The sequence below is a fragment of the Chlamydotis macqueenii genome, chromosome 10, assembly GCF_036417535.1.
Source record: "Chlamydotis macqueenii isolate bChlMac1 chromosome 10, bChlMac1.mat, whole genome shotgun sequence".
Taxonomy (NCBI): domain Eukaryota; kingdom Metazoa; phylum Chordata; class Aves; order Otidiformes; family Otididae; genus Chlamydotis; species Chlamydotis macqueenii.
In genome coordinates, this window is record NC_141565.1 from 20,804,258 (window position 1) to 20,831,041 (window position 26,784).

General features: G+C 40.9%; 1 protein-coding gene across 3 annotated transcripts in view; it reads left to right on the plus strand.

Moving 5' to 3' along the window:
• Nucleotides 1–26,784, plus strand: part of LOC104482062 (contactin-4) — a 321,299-nt gene that overhangs the window by 77,320 nt on the left and 217,195 nt on the right. For 2 of the 3 annotated variants that reach the window (XM_086755277.1, XM_086755279.1), the window contains exon 1: nt 12,994–13,092. The exons of the other annotated variant lie outside the window; for it this stretch is intronic. The gene's annotated coding sequence lies outside the window, so the exon portion shown is untranslated. Of the gene's footprint in view, nt 1–12,993; nt 13,093–26,784 lie in introns of those variants that run through there. 3 annotated transcript variants of the gene reach the window in all.

The following is a 26,784-nucleotide window of genomic DNA, read 5'->3' on the forward strand; positions in this document are numbered from 1 at the left end:
CTTTTTCCTAATTTCTAATCTAAATCTACCCCCCTCTATTTTAAGAACATTACTCCTTGTCCTATCACAACAGGCCCTACTAAACAGCCTCTCCCCATCTTTCTTGTAGGCCCCCCTGAGGTACTGGAAGACCGCTATCAGGTCTCCCTGGAGCCTACTCTTCTCCAGGCTGAACAGCCCCAACTCTCTCAGCCTGAATGTTGCTGGATTTTTTGCCTTTTTTTTTTTGTTTGTTTTTGTTTTTTGTTTTTTTTTTTTTAAAAAACAACCTTGAGAGCAGATTTGTGATTTGTTTAGAAATACTTTTCTAGGCACTGTATTTGCTGGCACACTCTTAATTAAGTGAGGTCAAATTCTGCTTCTGTATGAACTGAATTTACAGGGAATGAGAATTTAACCCAGCTTCCTATCCTTATTTTCGTATTGTATGCTTTGTTGCCCTATTACTTGATTTTTTTTTTTTTTCCCCCATGTATGGAGCTAAATTAGGTTAAATATTTCATGTCTTGCATAAGTCTAGTAGAAAACTTGGTTGAAGCCAGAAAGAGATGGTACCTTAAAAAACAGAGAGAAAATACTTTAGCTAATTACTGTGTGTTGGCAGAGGTACAGTAGGAGCTGCAGCCATGAACATTTTTAAGAGTGAATTAGCCATGTGTGTTAGAAGAAAAAGCCTCTGCTGCATAGAAACAGCAGCAATGTGGTCAGGTTGATCAACACGGGCTGCCAGTCACCTGAGAAAGCTGTGCTGAGATAAAACCTTGCCCCATGTTTTCATCTGAGCTCAAAGAGTTCCCAAGGGGTTGTGGCTGAGGTGGGTCTTGGGCTGGAGCCGTGGAGCCAACGTGCTCCAGGTTGTGAGGTGGGATTGTCATAAGAGCCAGCCTCGAGCCCAGCATGGATGCGTGTGGTTAGTGTAAAAATTTGGGGATATTTTGAAGATATGGAGGAAGGTCCAAGTTATTTTGGAGAAAAAGATATGAAAAAAGTTCTGAAATTTCTGCAGGAACAAGAAGTAGTAAACTTTCCTCTTAAGAATAAGACGCAATGTATATACCTAGAAATATATAGAAAGTGGCACTGATGTGTTGATACAATCAATTATTAATATTTTTCAATAAAAATAAGTATGCTCTTGCTGCAGACTAATGCATGGCATGCTAATAGCTGATTTTTAGTAGTTGTCTGTTAGTGAGGTTATCGTGCAGAAAGCTTAGATACGTGACATTCCTGTATATATCTGTTCTGTGCATTCTGTATCTATATATAGCACAGAGGCAACGTGAAGTTTAACCTGCAGTATGTACTAGATGTATATGAACAATGCAAAGTTCTGAAATTATATTTCAATCACAGTACTTATCAGTTAAAGAACTCCCTTTGAAGGAGGAAAAGTGCAGCAGTAATTTAATTTTACTCATTACTCCAAAAATAATTCTTATTCGTTCTATAAGAAGCATTCTGTGCACAATTTCAGAATTTGACCCTAAGTATCATCTTTTAAATTTCATCTTTTTTTCTCTTCTCTTAACATGAGGTTTGATGTCCAGATCTCCAGACATAAAGGTAGCCATTGCTTTTGTCACATTATCCAGGAAGCAGAGGTTAACTGTTCTGTGCAAGATTTTTTTGGTTAATCAGGCCTTTCCTTAATGCAGCATATTACTTGCTGAGTTGTAGATCTGTGATACGCAACTGGCCCTCGAGTCTTAGTCGAAGGTCAGCCTGCGAGTGGGAAATGTTGTACATGTAAGCTGCCAAGTTATCAGACAGGAAAAAGTCATCTGCTTCCTCTGGGACCTTCCTGCAGGGATGGGGACTTGCTGCTTGGGGAGACCCTGTGTCCAAAATAACATTATTGTACTTCATGGAGATACGATGGAGAGCATGAGGTGGAAAACAGGCTTGCAGGACGTTGCAGGCAAATGTATCCATGCAGCATTTGAAAGGAAATTCCTCTTAAGGTGTGGAAGGAAAAGCACAGCCAGGTAAATCAATGGCCCAATACAAAGAAAAGTAGATTTAAGCTTGTGAGACTCTACTAAGCAGGGAAATTTTAACAACAGAAATAGTGAACATCCATCTGATTGGGACCTGAGAGATCAAAGCCACCAGGCTTTGTCGTTGATAAAGAAAGACTATGCTTGAGTTAAGTAACCAGAGTAACCAATGGATGATCGTTGGAGATAATGCTCTTGCTCCCTGAGTGCCAGTTCAGAACCATTTTTCTTTATATAAGAGACTACATAGAAAGTGAGGTCTGCACACATACGAAACAGGGTGAAAGAGCACTATTACACCTACCTAGGTATTCAGTTTAAAAAAAAAAAAAAAAATCAATATGAAGAGATGCTTCTCCTTTAGCAGAAAGTAGTTCTTGTTACCGAAGATAGCGTAGATCAGAAGTTAGCTGCTGTGGGGAGGGCACATGAAGAAGATGCTATACTGTCAGATGAGACCTTGTGCTTTTAAGCTTCAATTCTGTTATTGATTACAACATCTCTGTAATAAATCAGGTACAAGCTTGCATTTCATTTTCAAAGACTGCGCGTGCCATTTGTTCTACTACTTCTGAGTGACATAAATCTTTTAATGCATGTTAAAAAGATTGTTTCTCAGATAGTAACCAGTCATTCATAATTGTCCCAGGAATTCACTTGTATTTAGAACATATAATGCATCAGATGAATGGAAATTTCTCAGTTGTCAACATATTGTGATTTCATTTCTCGGATTCCTTTTTGTCTTTCCCTGAGATGTAGAAAAAACAATTCAAAGTTTTATTAAGTACTTATTTGGTGTAATGGATACCTTATCCTAGCGTTGTTTTATAGGCTGTTGTGATTTACAGAACAGCCAGCCTGGATTTCCAAGCTGTCTATCAGGAAGAATTATCTACTTGCGTTTGACAGAAGAAAAAATGCCTGATTCTCTTCCTACCCCAGTGTGTATTTGACTACCAGTCTGCGCATTTTGATTGACCCTATATTAGTAATACTGAATTCATCCTTTCGGATATCGAGTCATCAAAAGTAATGCTTCTCCTCTGTCCTCTTCCCTGTGGCTACATAAAACTCGGGGGAAACAAAAACTTATTTCTTAGTGAATTCTTCCGGAATATGCACATATCCCACTGATCCTCTGTAATGGGTAGCCTCATGTTTCCATCCAGGGTGTTCAACTGCAATGTGTAGAGGGACCAGCGACCGCTTCCAGTAGTGGAAACCACAATTACGGATGCACAGGTTGTGGTGGGCGGCCCTGAGAGCCCCCAGCTCCCCTCAGTGGTGCTGAGAGTCATTGTACGGTTAAACGAGAAGAGAGCGCGTTACAAATGAAGCTCAGTACTTAAACTAGCTGGAGTAAGATGTGCATAAACAGCCCAAGGGAGCTGTAGTTACTTTTCCAATTATTGCTTTCCCTGAGAATGACTTGATACCTCTTACAACTGCAAAAATGTTCTAATTTTTCATTACTGCTTTTCTTCATCAGGTTTCTACTCTTTGCTGTACCAGTGGGTGTCTCCGAGGGTCTTCAGAAATAGCTAGAAATGTATGAACCATGGAGCTGGAGCATTATATTTCTCTTTCTTGTACAGCAAAGCCAAATGTCCGTCCTGTTTAATTAAAGGCCATCTCTGCCCCTGTAGTGATTGCTTCAGCTGGATGTTGTTTGTCACTTAAAAAGTATCGTATTTGGAAAGTGTCTGATGATGTGGTAGCAGAGCCTCTTTAATGAATCCTGCTTAACAGGGTGAGTCCGTTTGGGCTAGGCGTGATTAAGTTTGTGATCAAAAGCTTGACTAAGAATTTTATAGTTGATGTTGATTAGGAATACTGGATGATAATTAATGCGTAACTCCTGTCTTTTATGTGTCTGGAGAATCAAAATAGCTGATAGCACTGCTAGAAAACAGTGGGAGTGCCAGCTTATTTGAAGCATTTAGCTGTAGCAATTTTATCGAATTCAGAAATTGTTTGTGGACAGCAACAAGAAAGGTGTCTTCTATTTAAGTCCATCTTTCTGTTAATTATCACACGGACCAGAAATCTCATAAGAATGAGGAGGCTCAAGTGTCTCCAGGATTCAATTTTCCTGAATAAATATTATAATGTAACATTTTTCAAAGGCCTCCTCTCTCCTTAATTTCTAGCACTGAAGGAGCAAAAGTTTGGGATTGCGATGTGTCTCTCACAATTTCCACTTTGCACTTGTCGACAAACCTGTGGTGTAATTAAACTTCGGCTGGTTCAGAATTTTCATTTAATTTCAGAAAGAGAGGACCAGGACCTTGCTCCAGTATCCATGAGTATGGGTGGAAACAGCCCTTTTCAGTTCAGAGGGTTTGGATTGGTTTTGGTTTCTGGTTTCTTTTGGGTTTTATTTTTATCTAATCTTTTTAAATAGAAACATATCTCAGTGCTAATAATGTAATGTATTATTTTTGCTGTGCAAGCAAAACAATATCAGGATGAGACCTGCAGTAATAATGAACAGACAGACTTCACGTGACTATTTGTCTAAAAAGGTACAGACTAAAATAACATAAATTCAGAGTTCTCTGAAAAAAAAAATCATACTTCTATTGTAAGAGAAATTCTGGTGGTCCCAAATCTTGTTCAGCTAAATGGAACCAAACCTGAAATTACTCTTAAACAAGATTCTTCACATTGATGCAGAACATTCATATTTTTTCATCTAGATAAATTAAAAATACAAAGCTTTATTATATGTTGCACTAAAGAGGAATGAAAACAATATTTTATGCAAATGAAATGTTGACATAATTGAAACAAAATAAGTACTGACATTAATTTTGCTTTGTTTTAATTTCATAGAAATCACATTTATCAAAAACTTACATTTGGAAACACTGGAAAGCTCTTCTATCAAATTAAAAATGAACAGCTTTTACATACCGCTAAGTAACTCGCCTTGGCTCCAGTACAAGAGTTTGTCTCTGAATAGAGAACAAAACACATTTTCAAAATCAGAAGGTTGTAGAGCAGTTGGGAAGGAGAGAGGAATTCACCTGCAGGGGTCTTCTCAAGCACCCTGCAAGTCCGGGTGAACCGGTGTTTGGTGGCTCAGTCCCTGTCTGGATATTAAATCTGCAGTTTGTTGAGCTGAGTTTGGGGAAAACTATCACAAATCTCATCTAAAATAATACTGAAATAATGTGATGGGATCGTGTGTGTTGGTGTGTGTCGTGTGTCCCCCCTCCCCCCCTCCCAGAGCATTGTCCAAGGTCTCATGCTGCGGGAGGATGGCGATGGTCTGCCAAAGGAATACTTCAGTTGATCTGCAGGGGTTAATAAGCGCACTCTCGCAATACAATTTTGTAAGTGAGAGTTCAAAACTGTTCTCATGTGGGGCTGGATTTTTTGTTTGTGGTCACATAAATAGCTGTTTTTCCTGGGCTTCCTGGAGCATTCCCCTGCTCAGAGACTCTCCAGGGCCAGGTGTGAGGAAAGCTGTGTTTCTGTGTTTACTGTGATGTGCCGGATCATTTTTGGGCTGAAACTTGTGAGAATTGGGTAAGGAGCGCTCGGAGAGCTCGCCCTCTTTCTGAGGAGCGTTATGAAGACAGAGGAGCCCAAATCTGTCACCTTAGTACCCAGCAGGGAAATGATGGAGAGAAGAGAGATTAGCAGTGATAGGAGAAAATAAATCTGCGTCCTTGCTGTTCCCTGTGGGGCTGCGTGATGGAGTTATTCCTGGTGCAGCGCTTCAGAGGGATGGTCTTGCCCGCAGCCTCCGAATACTCGGACTGCAGCCTCCCCGGGGGCTTTTGGTGCTTGTGGTTTGTGGTGCTGCTTCTTCACTGGATGTTACAAGAGTATGCGAATTGATGTGTCATTTTGAATGTATAAACAATTCTTGAGACAATCCCAAAGATATGTTCACTGAGATTACTCCGGGCTTGACTTCGGCTTTTGACAGCGTAGGCATCCTTAGCATGACTCATGTTTTAGTGCGAGGCGAGTCAAAAGTGAAAGCGCCCCTGAATTCTCTTCCAGTAAGACTGAGTCCTTGTGGGACCTTTGATATTGCAGATGAAATCTCTTTTTATCTTAAATCTTTTGTCTCAGAGTTAATTTTTTTTTTTTCTTGATGGTAGAGGCTGTATGGCCACCACATAAAGTGTCAGAACAATATTAGTACATCACAAGGGCAGTGTGGGTGCCGATGGAGCATACAATCCTTGCCCTTATTTTGGCATGTTTATGTATAACCAGTTCACGTATGAAGCCTTTTAAAGAAGATGGGGACTAAAAATTCTGTGCAATTTGAACGAGTAGAAGTTCAAATTTCTGAAGAATTCCATATATTCGTGACTATTTGGCAATGTGAAGTGTTGGAAGTACAAGATTTGAGCTTTGTGTAGCCTAATCAACAGATGTGTATTCCTTCTCCCCTTATTTTCCGTTCTCCCTTTAGGCTTATGAATTAGTTTTCCCCTTCAGCAGATTATTTCTTTATTTCTCCTACTTAGATACTGTAAAAAGTAATTAAGATAATCTTATCAAAGGAACATGAAACAGAAATTTAACTGATTACATTTCAGACCAATTAGTCATACAGAAGCCTTTGTGTAGGCCTTCTGTGGATTCTGCATTGCTTGTACTTTCCATTTCCTATTTTGCAACAGCATGAAGTTAGGAAATTGCATTCCATGGAGATGGTAATTAACTTTGGTAATTAAAATACCACCTTCGTAGCAGATAACCAGTCAGCTTCAGGTCAATGACAATTTTTGATGTCACACATTTAATCTTACAGAAGATTGAAATGTAAGAAATTACATCCATAATTTTTGGGGGTAGGGTTGCTGAGTCTCCTCATGGTGAAATATACAAGTTCACTAAGATGGTGGAGTAGGGGAAAGGGAGATTGGAATTTCTGTCCAGCACTTAATATTAGATGGATATGTAATACTGTATTTTAGTTTATTGAATTATCTTGCTCTATGTATGGATCAGATGGTTTTTTTGCTGCTTTTAACACACTATTATTTCATACCTGTCCTTCTAAGGCTTCATTTTGTGGGATGTTCCCATCCCAAATGGTTCCAGTCCCAAGACCAAATGGTCACACTTGGTGTCTGCCATGCATTGTAACTGTAAGTCCTTCTTGAAGTCAATCCATTCCTTTAGTGAGAAGTATTAAATGAGCTACATGACCTACAAGTACGTGATTTATATGATGGAGTTAATCTGGCCATAGTCTACTGATTATTATTTGCTCTGTATGGAGAAGAAAGCAAGTGTGGTATTTCCCTAGGTGGACCTAGGTGTTCTTGAGACATTAAAGAGAATGTCAAGACAAAAAGCAGCTAGCAAATGTCAGCTCCACCTGTAGAAAATTTAACTAGATGGAAAAGTAGGATAAGAAAAGTTTTTCTATTGTCGGAAGGGATGCCCTTTGGCCATAAACTGAGTTCATTATTTGCATTCTGAAAGTAGAGCTTTAAGGATTTGAGGAGTGCTGTTTCATTTGGGGGTTTTGTTGCAAATATAGAAGATTAATTGCCACCTGTTGCTGTCTTCCATATGTAAACCAAACCAAATCGAGAACCGAAAAGTTCCTGTTCCAATGCCACAGATATTTCAGACTGAAAGAAATGGTTGTCATTGGTTTGGAACAGTACAAGGGGAAGTGATAGGAAAAAAAAATCAAAGTGAAATAAAATGGCAAGAGATATGAAAAAAACTTCCAACAATAGGCTATAGAGGCTTTTTTGTCAGCAAGCACAGAGAAATGTTGGGGGAGGAATGAACACTAGTATCAGAATAGATCTATAGTTATTTGGAAGTCAAACTAAAACTTTTTGTGTAAAAAAAGCAATTTATTTTTCACAGATGTCATTATTTTCTACAGATGTCGTTGCTCACTCTCTAACTTTAGAGTCTCCTTTGAAATAAAAGGAAGATTAGTAACGAGATGAAAGTTGGCTTTAACTAAAAAGAAATTAGACCTTAAAAGGAGATTAGTAATTACAGCTATCTTCAAATAAGATGGAAACAAGCCTTGAGGAAGTAGGAGATTATCAGTGTTTGTAATAACTGAGCCCAAGGTATGTGTACGATGTTTGAAAAGCCCTGAAAGCCAAGGATCAGAAGAGCGGGTGGAGGATGCAGTTAGTGAATAATCCTCTTAACCTCATCGATACTCAACCGGGGCAAAAATGAGGGGGATGGGGGAATGCCTGTATCGCTAATGGCAATGAAACAAAAAGGAGATCAAAGCCAGCGGAGCAGCGCTCTGAAAGTTAATGGTGCCCAGCGCTAACAACTTCCTTACAGAAGCGTGCTGTGGAGCCTCTGAAATCTCTTGATCAGTACAGAATAATAAATGAGTGGATTATTAAATATTTTAAGGAACAAAATATTTAGACGGTGGTTCAAAGTGTTTTTATCAGTACAAAATCATCAGAGACTTGATGTTCAGAGTAAGCTGTGTCATTTAGACAGCAGCTGAGCTTCCTTCTGTTGCTACTCAATGCGTGTGGTAGACACCCAGAAACAAGATGTCTTGCTTCAGAGGCTAAAACCAGTTTCTCTACGTTATGTTGCCATCGGAATGGCCCTTTGAGGCATCTGGGAGGGAGCAGCTGGATGATGCTCAGCATCCTGGAGATTGGTGCTTTTGTCCCCAATTCTGTGTTGTACACTGCAGTTCAGAATAGCCAAGTAAATACACTTTTTTTTTTAAGCTGACTTTACTAATTATGGGACACTACTGGTATGTGCCAGTTTCTTTTCTCAAAGCCCAAATAACTTTTTTTTCCCTAATCTTTACTAACAAAGTACTTCAGCTCAAGAGAAAAATATGTTTTTCTGACTTCGTTGGAGGAGGCATCTCAGTGATATGTATTACAATCTGAATCTTTTTTTTTTTTTTTTTTTTTTTTTACCTTGAGCTCCTGCTGTGAGAAGCCCTCTGTGGAAATGGGGTTATCTGCCCACAGGTTTCTGGGGAAAGAGGCTTTTGTTTGAAGTGCTGCCTGGTCTGGCAGAAAGAGCCATATTTCAAAGGCAACTACTTGATTTATGTTCAGAGCTGAGTTTTCTTCCCCTTTGCTGATGCCTCAGAGGAGGACGTGGCCATCTCTGGAGCGGGTGTAATCCCAAGACATTAAAAGCATGGAATGATGGGCTCCTAAGTCACCTTTTCTACTTTTAAAGTTCATTTTTTGGATGAAAGGCATGGGATTGCATGGACAGTGCCTGAAGAGAAAGGTATTTTCATATTGCTTCTCTCCCAAGTTTCTGCGCTGCACAGAATCTATCTGTTATAAATAATAAGAAAAGAAATTGCAATTAGTGACATAATGAATAAGGGATTTGCCTAGTGCTTATTACTCAGGGCTCAAGGTAAATCACATAGCCCAAGACAAGTAGAAAAGTTAGCCTGAATGCAACTCATTGTGACAAAATCAAGAGGTTTTAAAAAATTATTAAACCTTTCTGAAAGTGGAAGTTCAGGACTGTCACTGTGAATATTAATGTCTCCCATAAAAGAGGGTTTTGCTCATGAAGTCCAAGATCAGCCAATCAGCAGAAATCCAAAATTAATCTTTATTGTGTGATAAAGGACCAAGATGAGAGAAAAGAAAAGATGTATCTGAAGGGAAAAGTCAACCAGGGAAGTAATGCTGTCATATAAAAATATTAAAAAATCTATAGTCCCTTCTGAAATTTGCTGTGTGAAAAGGAAGGTTTTACTTACCAGGCCTTTTAAAAAATTATTATTATTGATGAATAGGAGATCCAGGGAATCCTTCACAAGATGAGATGGTTTTGCCCTTTGTCCTTGTACATGGCCATGACCCACGTGTAGGGAGTTAACAAACCTGGAAAAGCCATGCGGTGTGAATCACATAGAGAAACTGTATTAAGTAACGAAGGTATTTTGGAGTGATGTCTGTGAGTGAAACTGGAAGGTCCAGAGCCCAGATAAAGTATTGAATAAGATAAGGAACCTAACAATGTTGTTCCCCTGGTTTGGTGCTGTCTCATAACTCTCAATGTTCACCAAGCCACCTTGGCAGTTTGGCTGTTGCCTTTGCAATCTGTGGCGGGGTCTTTTCCCTTCCTTTCTAGGTTGAAAAAAGCTGGCTTGCTTCTGATTTTTCTGGCTTCATGCCTAGGGCTCATTATGGCTTCCTGGTCTGCTGGTCACTCTCTTGGTTTTTTCACTTCACGTGTCCTAGATGAGTTACAGCATCCTGAGCAGAGAGCAGCAATGCCCTTGGCCTCACAGCTTGATTCTTTCAGAGCTGTTCAAGCTTATCTCATGAGATGACCAGAACAATTAGCAACAGTGAATGACAGCAGCTATGTGCTACTTGCTCAAGATGCCAGGGTGAGGTAGCGCAGCTGATGGTGAGAAGATGCTGATTATCATTTTCTGGAAGTAGCAAATGTACTTAAACTTACTTGTGTGTTTGAGACTCCAAGCTTGGTAACACCACGACGTACTAATTGTTCCCAGCACTGCATGATCAATCCATCACAGCCTGTCCTGACAAGTGGGACAGTGAGATTGAGCAGCAGAGTGGGGTCTGATGCTGCAATCTGTCCTGTACCGTTTAATTTGGTGTAATACCCAGTGATTTAGTGAGGGTCTATCATCTTAATAGGAGTACTAATGAAATCCAGTCTCTTCTGTCTGAATTTAGGGAGGTCACTGGTGGTAGTTTTGCTGTTCCTACTGTGGAGTCAAGAGCCTACTGCGCGTTGTTGGTGGGGATAAAAGGGTGCTAAGAAACTGAGTATGGACTTTTTATTAGCCTAGTCTGAAGTTAATGCAGGCTTTCTGTTTCTTACATTGCTTGTTAAGCTCTCTAGGAAGCTTACGGACAAAACTATTACATAGATCTGAAATGTTTTGAATAATCTTGTCGTGCAATTAGTTTGTACGAATCGTAGCTGTGGATGTCACTTCATGGCAATGAAGAATCTGACCTTGCTTGTGGTTTGTTGTTTTTTGGGGTTTTTTTTGTTTGTTTTGTTTTTGTTTTTTTCTCCTTTCCTTGTTTGCACTGGCTGAAAATCCAGCCTGAATTAATATTTTTGTGAAACTGAAGCAGAGCGTAGTGATAAGAAACCTTTCAGCCAATTTTTTTTTGTATTTGAACTTCAGCAATTGATTTTTTTCATAGCTGGCAACCTGATCATTTTTAAAATTTAGTGTTTTGCATCGCTAACCACTTGAGCTTAGGGCTCTTCCAAAAAGTGATGGGGTGTTTTGAAGTCTCCGGGAGCAAATGGACAAGCCTTAATAATACCTACTTAACTCATCACCTGTACAGATGAAAACACTTCCCAGAACACAAGGTGTTTTTCTTGCATTCATGGCTTGTGAAAATGTTCTAGTGGGTATGGTATAGAAAATAAGAAACGGCTCCAGTTCCATAGTGTTGTAGTCATGTTCCTCAACTGAAAGCAACTGCCACGTTGTGAATAACTTAGGATAAGTAATTTTGCTCTCCTACATCTTACTGTAAAACACAAGTAAGTGTCTGACTAGTCTCCTGCAACTCAAGAGTGCTCTCTACCTGCTTTAAGAAAATCACGTGTGCAAGTGCAGTGGAATTATTTCTGACAGTAGAAGGGTAGAAGAGCAAATAGTTGAAGAGCTGGAGTATGAGAAGCTGATCTTGGACTCTCCTCAGGACCAGCGTGGTGCCATGTTGCAGAGGAGAAGAAAGATCACTCTTTATTCTCCTTGGGCAATTCTCTGGGATTTTCAAAGTGAGTAAGAGGTGCAGGAATTATTATTTATTGGAGCAGCAGTACTAATCCAGAAGGATATGTGGTTAATGAAGGACATCGCTCCATGCTTCTTGCGCAGCTGATGGCTTGTGGATTCATCTCGTGTTGCAAAGCCCACGTGTGTTATTTGAATGGGCTACACAGCCCTTAGAGAGGTAATGTTCAGCCAGCCTTTACTGTCTGTTTGGAGAAGTCTCTTGAGCAAACAAATAATTGAGATGTGCACATCTCTGATGTATAGGATAAAGCAGATAGACAGAGCATCGTGTTGCGTAAGTTGCAAGAGAAGGCAAAAAGCTTTTAGTGCAACTGTGTTTTTCATGGTTGATGAAAATCACAGCTCCTCTCGCCAAATTTCCATAGGGGGGATGAGAACTGAGCCTGCTGGGGGACTGAGGACAATTGTATGGCATGCCACCTTTGTACTTTTGTTCAGCTCTCTTAAATCTAACATTGCCAAATTATTATTTTTTTTTCTAAAGAAGGATTTAAGGAGAAATATGTAACAACTTGCGCAAAGATGGCATTTTTTTTTTCCCAGTAGTTGAGTATTAACGAAATTTGTGCTTTGTAATGGATCTGTTGCAGAAGTATGCCTGGACCTGTGTTACATTTGATTGCATGAACTTGGGCATAGGAGCAATCTATTTTATTCCATGTTAGCCCAAGGAGATTTCTGTCAGCAGTGGGCCTCTTGCACGTTACTAAATGGATAAAGTCACATAATTTAGTGCAAGCATACCCAGCAGCCTATAACACAATGAAAACCTGATCCTTGGTTGAAGATAGCAGGTGCAAAGGCTTTATAAAGAAGTATTAAATTCATTTTGATTATAGGTGAACTGAAACTATAGCCACTTTAAGCGAGCGAGCTGGATCCCAGTTCTGCACCTGCGATGTGATGCTTTTTATAGCTCACAGGAAACAATTCCTGGACGGTCCTGTAGCTATTTGCAGCATTGTGCTGGATTTTGAATGGATTCATTTCACTAAAATTCCAGTGCAGATGGCCAAAGCCCGTGGGAATTTAACTCTCTATTTAGTTGCTTGTTTTGTTAGCCCCTCATTTCCTAAATCTGTTACTCAGGTGTAACTCTGAGTGGCACCTACCGCTGCACGTGGATGGCGTTGCGGGAGAGCGGTAGCTGAAGGAGATGGGCTCCAGCTTGTGCCATCCAGCTGAGCCCGTGGGTATCCCTGGAAATCCTGACAACAAATCTCTGCCAGAAACACAACCTCTGTGTCTCGCTCTGAATGGCGTTTCTTCCCCAGGAGTGATGTAGAGCGGCGGGAGGTGTGCTGAAAATGAACCGTAAGCTTTCCAGTGTCTCTGCTTTTAATTGTGCTGCTCTGTTACCAGCGGGTTTTGTGCCAGTGTTCAGCGGTTTCCTCGCCTGCCTGAGCTGAACGTAGGTCTTCATTGAAAACTCTGCTCCTAGAGCACCGTGAAGTTGTAGGATAAGTGGTTCGCAGAAGTCAAGTTGGTGGCTTGTCCTTCAGCATCGTGCGATTTAACTGGGGTTGATAGTATCCAAAATGAATTGCGTATGTAAAATATATAGCAATTCTTTCACCAAAACCAACGTTTCTTTGTATTTATTTGTTCCCATTTGCAAAATAAGACTTGTTGAAAACTCAAGGCGTATTTTAAAGTGCCAGAGTTAATCTGTTAATGTGATTGTTCGTCCTTTCTGAAATAAACTCTACATGAAAAAGAGTGCTGAAGAATCCGTGAATCAATATAAGAATAATCACATGGTTTTCCTCACATTTTCTAAAGCCCCTGAGATCTCATCTCTTAAATCTCAGCCAAATTTCCAGAAGCAGCATGCTGTGGGTGGATGAAAAACAAAACAAAACAAAAAAATCAGAATGAGGTTTGGACTTGCAGTGAAAATGCTGGGCTCCTGGAGTGTGGGAGCCCGGGAATATGTGACCGGTGAGCCGACGTGCCCACCGTGGCAGGTACATCACACGGAACGGGGACTGGTGGGTTCCAGATGAGTTGGGACATATTGAGTCCAGCATAGATTTTGTGCAACTTCCCATAGGAGAAATAGCCTGGCAGGTTTTTCTTTAGGTTTTGCACAGTTTTCAGCCTGTATACTTGTTTAAAAGCCTTATGAAAAAATGAATGTAATAAATGTGCTGTGAGTGAATGCTTCACTTAATTGTTGCTTATTAATATGCAAAGAGTACAGTGGTAATTACCTGAGTCTTACATTTCTGTTAGCTGCAGTGAGAAGTTAAATAAGTTGTGTGGGAGAGACTTGGCCAGCATCTGGAGCCAAACGTGTACCTTTTTAATTTAGCGCAGGGCAGATCGTGCGATGCGGGTTGTCTTCATCACGTTCAGGCTGATGAGAGCTGAGGGCTGTCACCACCTCGCAGGACCAAGTCTTGTGTCTCTACGAACAGAGTGCGTGCCTGCTCTCTTAGAGCATATTGGTGAGAGTCTTTTCCAGACCTAAATACCATGAGTCAGGAGCAGTGCAGATGCTGTGATCTTAAGGCATTTTTCGATATAGTCACTTCTAATGGCATTTGGGTAAGGATAAGTACGGTAGGGTGACATACGGCAGATCCGGGTTTACCTCCTACAGCTTGTCTTCATGTTTGACCTGAGCAGAGTAGAAGGGAACCTGCCTAGTGAGAATATTTGTCTTTTGACTTTTTTTTTGGCTTTTTGCGTATTTGTTTCATCTGGGGATGGTATTTTCTTACAAGAGTGCTTCTCCTTGCTGAAAACTAATACTGGATTTTTTTTTTTATGTAATTGAAATAACGGTGTGGGGAAAAAATCCTTAACGTATGAATAACTGTGTGTAAAGGCACTCTGCACCATTTCTTGCCCAAAGGTTTGGATCACAACTCGTGCCAGGGCATGAAAAAGTTAAACGGGTTTGAAGGCAAGCAGCACTGCCAGTGTTTCCATCGCTCTTCACCCCTTGTCCAGTAAGAGATCAAAGTTATGAAGACATAAGTCTGGAGGAGTTTTTTAGTTTCTCACGGATAACCTGTAAACATGTATGAAAATCGTGTATATGTATGCATTTACAAAATTGTCCTTCCCCCCCCCCCCCCCAAAAAAAATACTTTTTTCATTATAAAAAGCTGTAAAAACCTGATGGAAAAGCTAGATGACAGAAAATAACTACTACTCAATATTACTTTATGTTGCTGTAACACCCAAATGCTGAAGGAGCTCTATAAACACCTGGGAAACCACAATCTATCTTGAAAAGCTTACAAGTAAAAGGAGATTTTTCAAAGACATAAAAGGCAGATTGTTGTCTGGTTCCTGCTGAAAATCACTGAGCACCTCAATCTCCTGAGTGGTGCTGAAAATCCTGCCCAGAGACCCTCTCGGTTCGCATGAAACAAGGGGAATATGGAGCAAAAGATTTGACAGCACCTTTCTACCAACTGTTTTCTTTGTAAGTCGCTAATCTTTCTTCTTTAAGATTATATGTGATGGTGAAAATGTATTAGTTGGTTGGTCACAGACCAGAGGACTTGTATAAAAAAAAAAAAAAGAGAAAGAAAAAAGGCTGCAGACGGCTGGTTTCCATCTCCTCTCTGGCTGAATTAAGAAAGATGTTTTTCTCCCCACTGCTCCTCTATCTCCCTCCTTTCCATTTTCTGCGTTATGTTTCCTCCTCCAGACTGTGGCAGTGGAGCTGAATGCTGATGAGACCGTCGGCAGTCTGTCCCCAGACAGAACTTTTTAAGGTCATTTCTCCTGGTTCTCGATTGCTTAACCTGCTCGTTTCTCTTTAAGAGCTCTGGTAGGCTACCCAATTACGCACTGTTATTTTTATGATACTTGCTTGTCCTTCCCAGCCTTAATCTTCTTTTATTGCCGGGAACATTCGCAGCCTCCGTAGTCTAGTTAGAGCTAGAGTTCATAAGAGAAATGTTTTAAATTGACAGTTTCAAACGAACCGTCAGGAGCGCATGCGGCAATGAGGCAGCGTGGGCTTTCCATGGGCACAGGTAAAGCGAGTCGTAACGGCTGACGCGGTGACGTCGCTCTGCTGAATCCTGAGGATGCAGGTTACCTTTGAAGGGAAGGTTGCACATACCTACGCTTAGCAGGCAGCCTGTGCAGGACTGAGTTGGTTTTATAATTATGTAGTTGACTATGCAAGTAGTATTTTTTAAGGATCTGTAGTTTTTCTAGACCTTGATAAAATATACATCCATCTCTGCTGTTGTTTCAGGCAAAGACTGGTTTTGTTACTATATTTGTTGGTTTTATTCCAAATTCTACAGCCCTTCTGTACACGGTCACTTGCTGAGTCAGATCATCTATTATTTATTATTACGCTGGTCACAAGGTTTGTGCTGTGGTTGCTCAGAAGAAGAGGTGGAAAGAGAGAGATGATGAGTCTGAGCGTTGAAACATGAGCTCTTGTTACCCTCTGATGTGTGAGGTCCACGTACTGTGAAACAGCATCGTAAAACAGTGAAATAAATTCCCTTATATCAAATTCACTTATTCTAGCGAAGATAAGCTCAGCATCAATAAAACTGCTCTGAGACGGAGTCTGCGATCACTTATGTGGATGTGCAAGTCTTTCATGTGGAGTTTAACAAGCTAACACACGGACTATCTGTATGGGAAGACACATGCTGTAGTTGTATGCTCACACTAAATACTAGAAATCTGGAGATTTCTATTTAATTCAAGATTTCTTCTTAATTTCATGGTCTGAGGCAAACATGAACTGTATCTCTTCTGGTACAGCGATGCCACCCCATCTTCAACCCCATCAACCCATTGCTCATCTCACAAGAACCTATTCGCTGTAGCTCGTCCTGTATTTCACAGCCATGCTGATGTGTACGCGAGGTCCAAATCGCCCCCGGGCCACCGTGCAGCCGGAAGGGACCAAACTCATCCCAAGCCTGGCTGGACCGACCCTGACATAGCTGCAGGATGGGTGGAATTTGCCCCAGCTCTGTGTTTCCAAGTTTTCAGAGTTGCCTGAGCAAACGGGAATATGAATGAATCATACTTCAAGTATTTACATTTCTCAAATGCCTGAGAAGCTTTTTAAAGGTCAATCTAATTAAGACAAAGTTTGTTTGTACCAATATAAAGTACTTACTATTATTGGAAATTCATTCCAATGCAATATATGGCATTTTACTTACGGTTTAAATTTTAGTTTTGTATGCTTAATTTGGAAAGAGCAGAAATGATCTTTTGGTTCCATAATGTCTTACTTAAAATGACATTTTAATCAATAATGAGGTTTTTTTTTTCTGCAATTAAAAAAAAGGTTCATTCTTCCTGATGCAAAATAATTAAACAAAGTTTTTGCATAAGAAGGATTCTTTTGTATTGGAAATACCATTGCCTAGACTCATAACAGCCACATTATTTAGTGGTTCTGGTTTTGATTGCCGTCTTCTGGGAACAAAAGCCTTTTTTCTAATTTAAGGATGCATTTAAATTCAGTTTGAAAGACTGGATTTCATAATATGTTGCCCTTAAAGGCTATAAAAATTGAGATCTATTTGTGTGTCTCCATAAGAATTTCAGGGTTTTTTTTTAGTTTCTTTTCATATTTCAGTCATCCTACCTGCTGCCCTTGTGTCTCCTTCAGACCAGCCTGCTGTCTCAAGCTTTACACGACTGAGGGAAGTGTAGACCTTACAGTCCTTGCTGTATTGAGGGGAGGGGACAGGGAGGGCATAATTAGTGTTGTTGCAGTGACTACTTCCCTTCTAATGGCTGTCTTGTTATCTGGAAGCTTAGAGCCAAGTTGGAAGTGTTCCTGTTGAGGAGTGAACCAAAAGCTCTGGGAATAGAGCCTGGCCCTTCCAAGCAGAGAGACTTTTCTCTGAATCAAAACTTACGCTGCTGGTAGCAGGACTTTCTCTTGACTTGAGTTTTCTTTTTAGTAGTCTTTAACACTATTTTGCTCATGTGGAACTAAATTTTATGTTGTTATCTGAATTCTCTAAAATCATAAAATAACATGACCCACAGCAAAAGAGAATCATAGAATCATAGAACGGTTAGGGTTGGAAGGGACCTTCAAAGGTCATCTAGTCCAACCCCCCTGCAAGGAGCAGGGACATCCCTGACTAGATCAGGTTGCTCAGAGCCTCATCCAGCCTGGCCTTGAACGTTTCCAGGGATGGGGCCTCCACCACCTTTCTGGGCAACCTGTTCCAGTGTTCTATAACTCGCATTGTAAAAAAATTTTTCCTAATTTCTAATCTAAATCTACCCCCCTCTATTTTAAAACCATTACCTCTCGTCCTGTTGCAACAGGCCCTACTAAACAGCCTTTCCCCATCTTTCTTGTAGATGGAAGAAAAATTTCTTCCATGCAACTGAGTTTCTTGGATGTATTAAATACTTTGGTTTTTCTCCAGATATTCATCTAACTTGTAGTTCTGTTGACAAGAAGTGATTCGTCTCACATTGCCAGAATTTTCCTCTCACAGTACATCGCCAGTCTTCTCTGCCAGCCTGGTTGTGGGTCATGCAACGTGGATCCCAAAACATCTGAATAACTGTAGAGTAATAAGCTCTCATTCAGTGTCTTTTAGGGAACATCTCTATGTAATGAGAATATGACCTACCAAAAGAAAGATATTAAAGGAACATCCACATATCAGTAGCAGAGATGAAAGATTGTGAACATTGAAGAAAAAGGTAGTCTGGAAGTTTGAAATAAAACAGAAACTAAGGGCCGTATCCTTTCCTCTGTTCCCTGTTGACATCTGACTTCTGAAGATTGGAAGGACCCCTGTGACTGGTTTGGAACTTGGTGAACCTGAGCGATATATAGATAGAGAGGGTTGGGTTTTTTTTTCTAGGAGAGTGTATTTTTGTCAATCATAAGAAAAAAAGTGAAGATGTTCTTGCTTAAGTATGCATGGTAAAATGTAATGTTTTAGCGGCATCATAAAAATAATTACTATATCAATCAGGCATAATTACCACAGGTGTGAATAGAAATACACAGCATCATGTTGTCTCAGACATAAGTATTTCAAGTATTTACAATTAAAAACCCCAGCCCTCTCCAGTCTGCAGCAGCGAGGCTGTACACAGCATTGTTGCCAGGACTGCTGCTTTTCCAGGCTTGCTGTTTTCAGTGCGGTGAGATGTCTCCTCTGCCATTGTCCTACGTAGCTGCTGCCTTCCTTCTGTGTTTCATCCATATGAGATGCAGATAGAGGGCTGGTGCATCGCTGGAGTAACTAAAATAGCAAAAGTACTACTGTAATGCTTGAATTCCAGATATACTCCATCCAGTGGTGTAACACGAAGCAGATAAAGATTTTCCTCCTGATAAACCCTGCTATCTGATAGACACCAAATGGATTTGAGTACCTCTCTATCTGAGCATCGGGGACATAGATACCAGGTTGTGCCGTAACGCAGGGGACGCTAATGGGATGCTGAGCCATGCCTGCTCGTCTCGGCTGTGCGCCATCTCTGTTTCACCCGTGTGGCAGCCTTCCCTGTGCAGTTTTCCTCCTTGGATGGGTGGTGTGCATCTGGGAGAGGTCAGGCCAACGTCCTTGCTATCTCATTTCTCTTAAATTATGTTCTAAGCTCTTGGTCAAGGGCTGTGCTGTGGATGGGTGGTGTCTGGTCTTGGGTGAGGTTGATCAGTGCTACGAACAACTCAAAATTCAACCCCAGAAGCCTCTCAGAGAGAGGAGAGCTAAACCCATACGTCTTCGTTGAATAAGCATGCAGCGTAAGAAGCTTAAATCTGGCTTCTGTGAATGGGGAATGATCAGATACATAAAATAGGTCCTAAATAATCATAATGAAACCTCAGCATGAATGTTCTTTGTTATTTTCTTTCAGAAGCTGCAGAAACTAAGTACTGTGTAGGTTGTAGTACAAGAGTAAAATAACTATTGAAAGGCTCTTTGTAGTTGCTAACTTGTTTGTTGCTAATTTACCTCTGTTCTATACAGACAGTGAAATATGTGCAAGGAAACCTAATTTCTATGTCTGCTGTCCTAGTGAGTTGTTAGTGAGGTATGAGTTGGGAATAACCCTAATGTTTGCATTTGCATCCACAACAGCATTTTTTTTTTTTTTTAATTCCACTTGCTGATAAAAAGTTTTATCTCATTTCTGGATGGATTCTTGCTGTAGAACCTGGGTTCTCTTTTACAGCAAAGGGGGGAGTCTGGGGAGCAGAGCAGAGCGCTCAGGAGAGGAAGAGGCGGCTGGCTGGCTTAGGTTCAGATAAATTCCTCGTCTATGAAGAATTTACAAGAGATGATTTGAATTACCTAAATAAATTTCACAACAACATGGGTTGAAGATGCTTGCTCCTGGAAGGAAGCATCAGAAGATATGTAATAATTTTTATTAGTATTTTGTTTCCCTAATTAAAAGATGAGCAATAAGGAAAGAACTGCTTTCTTGTAGCAGGGGAAGATGCAATGGGGAAGATGACAGGAATTGCTTTTGAGTTGTTCTGGTAATAATGACTATAGATTGAATTATAACAAGGTCCATCTCTTAAACTTTTAGCTTTAAAAATAAAAAAATAAATAGAAATCCACTTTTCTATTTGGACGTATGTTTGTGCTCTGCGGCATGGCATTTATGTGGAAAATGATACAAGGTAAGACATGGAGTGCTGTTTAGAGGAAACGTTGTAGATTATAAATAGATTAAAGATTCATCTGACAGAGGAAATTTTCAGTCCGTGTTTCAAGCTGGATGTGGCTTTTTGCCAGGCTGTCTAATGCTCCCTTAGCAATATTAGGGTCCACTGATGGACAGCTCTACCTTGAGTTTGAGGGTTAATACCGGAGATATTCCTGTCATCTACTTCTTAGACTTGTGCCAAAGAAAAGATTGGCAGAGACCAACAATTTTAAACAATTTTTACCCATGCAAAAATCTGAATTTATGAAGAAAAGTTAAGAGTACAGCTTGTACCTCTGACCCTGTAGCTTTAGCAGATGTGCCCCTTGCACATCTTTAGTCTGAAATAGGTAAATTTGGTTGGAGCTTGAGGTTTTCCTAGTTTATTCTTTTACTGTCAAATTTAACTTGCACATTGGTGGGAAGTTAGGAATGAATGCTTACGTACTCCGAGCATCCTTTGGTATCTTCAACGCAATTAATGTGTTTATTTCAAATGTACGATAAATGAACGATTAATTTCAAATATATTTAGCTACAAGCCAGCACGCTTGGTTTCCCGCACCCCTGTATGTGCTCGCCTGGTCCTGTATGGGCTGAATCCTTCAGCTTTGTCATGGAAAATTATTTTCTTGATGTTATGAGTGCATACCTGAGATGGTGGTAACTTATTCCTGTTAAGCACTTGTATAATCTCAGCATGTGTAGAGGTTAACGGGCCATTTCAGTTTCCCTCTGTCTTCTCCTGCTGGAGATGGCTATGGTGGTTTCATAGCTAGAAAGCTACGGCAGCTGTTTAAATCTGAGGGAAAAGACAAAAACTATGTTTAACTGGCTTTGGGAATCCTAGCGTTGTGTTACACTGTAAGTTTGTGATTATTTTCTGTGTTCTCCATTTTGACTTTGCTTTCACTGTCTAACTGAAAACTCCCTTGGGAGTCGCTCCTTAAGGGTAAAGGGGTCCAGGAAGCCTGGACGCTCCTCAAGATGGAGATCTTAAAGGCACAAGAACAGGCTGTTCCTGAATGCTGTAAGGCGAGCCGTAGGGGAAGAAGACCGGTGTGGATGAACCGGGAACTATTGTTGAGGCTCCGGAAGAAAAAGAGAGTCTATGTCCTCTGGAAGAAGGGACAGGCTACTTGGGGAGATTACAAAGAAGTTTCTAAGGTATGCAGGGAGGAAGTTAGGAAGGCAAAAGCTCAGCATGAACTCAGATTGGCCACTGCAGTAAAAGAGAACAAGAAATCCTTTTACAAATATATCAGTGGTAAGAGAAGAAATAAGGAGCATTTACACCCTTTACTTGATGCAGCTGGGAATGTGATCACTGAGGATAAGGAGAAGGCTGAGGTCCTCAACGCCTTCTTTATTTCTGCCTTTAATAGGCAGATCAGTTATCCTCAGGGCACTTTATGCCCTAATCTGGAAGTCTGGGGTGCCAGGCCGAGTACACCCCCTGTGGTACAGGTGGAGACAGTTAGAGAGCTCCTTCTCCATCTGGACTGCCACAAGTCCATGGGACCGGACGGGCTCCATCCTAGGGTGCTAAGGGAGTTGGTGGGGGTGATTGCCGAGCCGCTCTCGGCCATCTACCAGTGGTCCTGGTTATCTGGGGAGGTCCTGGAGGACTGGAGGCTTGCCGATGTGACTCCCGTCTACAAGAAGGGCCGTAAGGAGGATCCGGGGAACTACAGGCCTGTCAGCCTGACCTCAGTACCTGGGAAAGTTATGGAGCAAATCATCTTGGGTGAGATCACTCGGCATATGAGTGGCATCCAGGGGATCAGGCCAGCACGGGTTCACGAAAGGCAGGTCATGCTTGACCAACCTCATTTCCTTTTACGACTGGGTGACCAGACTGGTGGATGAAGGAAAGGCTGTTGATGTGGTCTACCTGGACTTCAGCAAGGCCTTTGACACGGTCTCTCACAGTATTCTCCTAGGGAAACTGGCTGCCTGTGGACTGGGTAGGTATACCCTTCTTTGGATAAAGAATTGGCTAGGGGGCCGTGCCCAGCGGGTGGTGGTTAATGGAGTCAAGTCCAGCTGGCAGCCTGTTACAAGTGGTGTCCCCCAGGGGTCGGTACTTGGGCCCATCTTGTTCAATATCTTTACTGATGACCTAGACGAGGGGATTGAGTGTACCCTCAGTAAGTTTGCAGATGACACCAAGTTGGGTGGCGGTGTTGATCTGCCTGAGGGTAGGGAGGCCCTTCAGAGGGATCTGGATAGGCTGGATCGCTGGGCTGAGCTGAATGGCATGAGGTTCAACAAGGCCAAGTGTCGGGTCCTGCACTTTGGCCACAATAACCCCATGCAGCGCTATAGGCTCGGAGCTGAGTGGCTGGAGGACTGTGAAGAGGAAAGGGACCTGGGGGTGTTGGTTGATGCTCAGCTGAACATGAGCCGACAGTGTGCCCAGGTGGCCAAGAGGGCCAACGGCATCCTGGCCTGCATTAGAAATAGTGTGGCCAGCAGGAGCAGGGAGGTAATCATCCCCCTGTATTTGGCACTGGTGAGGCCGCACCTTGAGTATTGTGTTCAGTTTTGGGCCCCTCACTACAAGAAAGACATTGAAGCCCTGGAACGTGTCCAGAGAAGGGCAACAAAGCTGGTGAGGGGTCTGGAGCACAAGTCTTATGAGGAGCGGCTGAGAGAGTTGGGATTGTTTAGTCTGAAGAAGAGGAGGCTCAGGGGAGACCTCATTGCACTCTATAGCTTCCTGAAGGCAGGTTGTGATGAACAGGGGTTTGGCCTCTTCTCCCAGGCAACAAGCAGGACCCGAGGAAATGGCCACAAGTTGTACCAGAGGAGGTTTAGATTGGACTTGAGGAAAAACTTTTTCTCTCAAAGAGTGGTAAGGCACTGGAACGGCCTGCCCAGGGAGGTGGTGGAGTCTCCGTGCCTGGCAGTGTTCAAGAGGCGGCTTGATGAGAAGCTACAGGATATGGTTTAGTAGCTGTGGCAGCAATGGTAGTGGGAAGACGGTTGGACTAGATGATCTTATAGGTCCCATCCAACCATGTGATTATATGATTCTATGATTCTATGAAATATTAATGCCCCTGTTTACTGTGCCAATTTATTTAGCCAATACAAATGACAATTCTATTGTTAGTGTAGGATTTTCAATGGTGTGAGGAAGCTTAAATAATCATTCTTATTAAAATAACCAGAAATTGGTCATAACACTTCCAAAAACTAAGAAGCTGTATTTCCAGAGGTTTCTAATATTGTTTTAAGCTGCAGTTATAATGGTGGTGTAAGTGATGGCAATGCATTTAAGCTAAGTAGCTCATTTTAGGTGACTAGCTTACGTATGTTGTTTGTGTGTGTGTATATATATATATGTAAGATTTACTTTTTCGTGCTGAGAACCTAACTCATTTCTACTGCTGGCTTTTGGACTTTGGGATAAATGTAAATATGGAGATAAGTAACAGCAGAATATTCAGAGGTGCTTCAGCATGGCATAGGGTACCGTCAGCGATTGCTGGGCCGCTTGAGTGCTTCTTGGAAGCTTGCTGTAGCCCTGAATGGTTTTGGAAAATGCAGTCTTAGTGATTGAGATGTTTATGGTATACAGCTCGATCTTCTGTTTGGCCTAGAAATCTCAGCTTTAGAAATCTAAATGCTGGGAGTGTGCACTTCTGTGTGAATAGAGGGTTAAGAAATTTTGCACGGTACAAGTTGCAGGGTGTTTGTACAGGCTGATCAAATTGAATGCTTATCAGAGCCTCTTAAAACAGACATCTGCATCTTTCATCACAGTAAGTGGAGCTAAGTACAGTTGCAAATCTTCTAATTATCGGTACGTGCGAACTGAGGAGCAAGGCTGCCCTCTGCACACGCTAGATACAGCTCACGTTGAGGAGGGGATGTTATTAAATCTATAGAAAAAAACAAGGCATAAACAAAATTGTTAGTGAAAAGAAAGTCTTTGATAAAATTCTGCATCTAAATTCACCTTGAGTTAGATTCTTTGAGGATAAGGTCACCATTTCTCATAAGAGGTTTTTCTGTGATGTTTCTGCTTTACAAAAAGATGCAACACCTCTCTGAGGTATCTCCTGCCGTTTCTTTCTCTTAACCATGATGGCTCTCCAATTATTTTGCACTTTGAGCCTTTTCAGAAACAAAAACAAAGTTTCAGATTCCTCAGGAATTAACGTAAATGGAACAGATTTTAAAACTGAATTCTGGTGAATTAACACTAACCCACTCCCTCTCTGTAGTTGCTCTCCAGTGTGATCGGATCAGTCACTGGCCAAATACGGTGTCAGGATTTAATTTAAAAGCTTGGTTCAAATTCAGGAAAGTGCCTCAGGGTGCTGAATACTTCCATGCACTGAACATCTTTGATTCCTATTAGTGTCAAAAACAAATTTTTGTTTGAAATAAATCTTTTAGTCTTAGTAACAAATCAAATTATTTTATATCAAACAATAGATTTAATACATAACTCAAGTTCTTTGAATGAACTGCTCAGCAATGTGTTTTCTGGGATTTTTTTAATACAGAAGCATGCCTGTGTATATCCACTTTTTCTTCTGCTCATTCTCAGTTCCAACCTCTGACACTCAGGGAGTTTCTGTGTGTATTTTGCTCTTAAAAATCATAAAATAACATAGATTGGAGGGAGTCTGGAGGTCGTCTACTCCAGCCTCCTGTTCAAAGCAGGTCTGGTTAGGTCAGGTTGCTCAGACTTTTCCATTTGAGTGTTGAGCATCTCCAAGGACTCCACAACCTCTGTGGACAGCCTGTTGCAGTATTCTACCAGCCAGTGTAAAAAAAGAAAACAACCAACCAAAAAAACAACAATGAAAAAACCCCAACCAAACAACAAAAAAAAAGTAAGTATTCTCCAGGACAAATGTAAAAATATTAATTTTTCTAGCTGCAGTAATTAGTCAGCCTTGGAGAACATGCACAGATACTCACAATAGCGTTGTCATGCTCTCATCGTCAGTGTAAAATCAAGTAAATTAATGTTAGAGTTAACACACCCAGCAATTGTTTCTGGTAGATATTTATAGTTGTTTTCCAAAAGGCTGGCAAAGGATTCATTTTAGGGCACTTTGGATCAGTTTGTTCTGCAGAGCAGAACAATCTGCAGTGATACCTTTACCTTATTTTGCTGCTGTTTGCATTGAAGCATGCTTGTGGAGATAAATACTCCTGTGCAACATGGCTCAACGTGGGCACCTCCAAAATTCTGTGTTCTCTGCTTAAATAACTTCATATCATGAGATACTGGAGCTCAAAATAAGTAAGATGTAAGTAGATAGTGGTAATGTAAAACTGCTACATGATCGCATATGATGTGGAATTAACAGTTTTCAAAGTGACTTAGGCTCTTAGGAAGCTAAACCTCAATTTAAGACGTAATTATTTGAACAATTATGAAAATTTTGCCCTTATACATTTTCCCCAAAAAACAAAGCAAGAAGTTTCTTTCTTCTTGGCACTAATTTTTTTTTTTTAAATTTTGTTCTTCAAAGATTAAACAATCTAGCCGCGTTAATTAGGTTCTCTGAGATTTTTATTTGTGATAGCAAACCGAAGGCTGAGTGAATAGCCAGGAATTCAGCAGTCCATATGAGTATGAACAATTGGGACATCCTTTAGAAAACAGAAGTTTTCTTACAGCGTTGCCAAATGTTGGACTTCAATTGAATCTCTTAACACAAGTTAACTTCCAACAAATGTTGTTTCCATTGAAGATGTATGATTGTCCAGGTGTATTTTGCAGCTCTGAAACATGTGCTAATCAGAAACTTTAACAGCTGTTATCTGCCCTTAAACTCCATTAAAGAGAGGTGTTTCTTGCAGGCTTTTCAGCAGCTTGGACGTAACAGGAGGCAGCTTTAGCTTTTTAAGTTTAGTGTTAATTTGTGTGTCATAACAGCAGAATAGTGGTTGTGTTGTGTATCTGCATCTACTGAGATGAAACAGCAAATAACCAGAGGCTACGTGTGCTGAGGAGGATACAACGTTGAACCAAGAGGGCAGGAGGTGGTATACTGACCTTTAGATGGTCCTAGAGTTGTGTGTTTTTAGAGTCTGTAGTAGCTGTGTAGAGTTAGTATTTTCTCAACTCATTAAATGAGAATAATTCATCTTTTAATTGGTAATAAAAAAAACCAAACCAAAACAAAAAAAAACCACTTCAAAATTTCCTGATTTGAAATGCTGAAATACTGATTTGATGGAGATCAGCATGGCTGTTCAAAGCAGATGCTGCTTTGTGTGCTTCCAACATGAGGCTGGTGCTTTTACTAACAACGGTCTCCTTGTTCTCCCAAGGTCCAAGACAGCATCTCCTCAGCGCTGGTGTCTCAGGCTGAAATACTGAAA